Source organism: Arachis stenosperma, chromosome 9 (genome assembly GCF_014773155.1).
Source record: "Arachis stenosperma cultivar V10309 chromosome 9, arast.V10309.gnm1.PFL2, whole genome shotgun sequence".
Lineage (NCBI taxonomy): Eukaryota > Viridiplantae > Streptophyta > Magnoliopsida > Fabales > Fabaceae > Arachis > Arachis stenosperma.
The window spans coordinates 132,419,688-132,421,064 of record NC_080385.1 but is presented as its reverse complement, the minus strand read 5'-3'; the positions used below and the strand labels follow the sequence as shown (position 1 = coordinate 132,421,064).

The 1,377-nt window shown below is 42.1% G+C and overlaps 1 non-coding gene across 1 annotated transcript; it reads right to left on the bottom strand.

Moving 5' to 3' along the window:
• Nucleotides 1-549: 549 nt before the first annotated feature.
• LOC130952563 (small nucleolar RNA R71) lies at nucleotides 550-657 on the bottom strand. The gene has a single exon (XR_009074743.1). It is a non-coding gene; the product is annotated as a small nucleolar RNA R71 (small nucleolar RNA).
• Between the last annotated feature and the right edge of the window lie 720 nt (nucleotides 658-1,377).

The window sequence follows — 1,377 nt, the reverse complement described above, 5'->3', positions numbered from 1 at the left end:
TTTCATATGAGCAGGAGCAGAGACAAAGGCATTTTTGTTGAAGCTGACCCTGAACCTGAGAGAACCTTGAAGCGAAAGCTAAGAGAAGCTAAAGCACAACTCTCTCTAGAGGACCTGACCGAATTCTTCAAGGAAGAAGAACACATGGCAGCCGAAAACAACAACAATGCCAACAATGCAAGGAAGGTGCTGGGTGACTTTACTGCACCTACTCCTGATTTTTATGGGAGAAGCATCTCTATCCCTGCCATTGGAGCAAACAACTTTGAGCTTAAACCTCAATTAGTTTCTCTAATGCAACAGAATTGCAAGTTCCATGGACTTCCAATGGAAGATCCTCATCAGTTCTTAGCTGAATTCTTGCAAATCTGTGACACAGTCAAGACTAATGGGGTAGACCCTGAGGTCTATAGACTGATGCTATTCCCTTTTGCTGTGAGAGACAGAGCTAGAATATGGTTGGATTCCCAACCTAAAGAAAGCCTGGACTCTTGGGAAAAGCTAGTCAATGCCTTCTTGGCAAAGTTCTTTCCACCACAAAGATGGAGTAAGCTTAGAGTGGAGGTCCAAACCTTCAGACAGAAGGATGGAGAATCCCTCTATGAAGCTTGGGAAAGATACAAACAATTAATCAGAAGATGTCCTTCAGACATGCTTTCTGAATGGAGCATCATAGGTATTTTCTATGATGGTCTCTCTGAACTATCCAAGATGTCTTTGGATAGCTCTGCTGGAGGATCTCTTCATCTGAAGAAGACGCCTACTGAAGCTCAAGAACTGATTGAAATGGTTGCAAATAACCAATTCATGTACACTTCTGAAAGGAATCCTGTGAACAATGGGACTAGTCAGAAGAAAGGAGTTCTTGAAATTGACACTCTGAATGCCATATTGGCTCAGAACAAGATATTGACTCAACAAGTCAATTTGATTTCTCAAAGTCTGTCTGGAATGCAAAATGCACCAAGCAGTACTAAGGAAGCTTCATCTGAGGAAGAAGCCTATGATCCTGAGAACCCTTCCATGGAAGAGGTAAATTACCTGGGAGAACCTTATGGTAACACCTATAATTCTTCATGGAGAAATCACCCGAACCTCTCATGGAAGAATCAAGAGAGACCTCAACAAGGTTTCAATAATAATGGTGGAAGAAACAGGTTTAACAATGGTAAACCTTTTCCATCATCTTCTCAGCAACAGACAGAGAGCTCTAAGCAGAATACCTCTGACTTAGCAACCATGGTCTCTGATCTAATCAAAACCACTCAAAGTTTCATGACTGAAACTAGATCCTCCATTAGGAATTTGGAAGGACAAGTGGGTCAGCTGAGCAAGAAAATTCCTGAACTTCCCCCAAGCACTCTCCCAAGTAACACT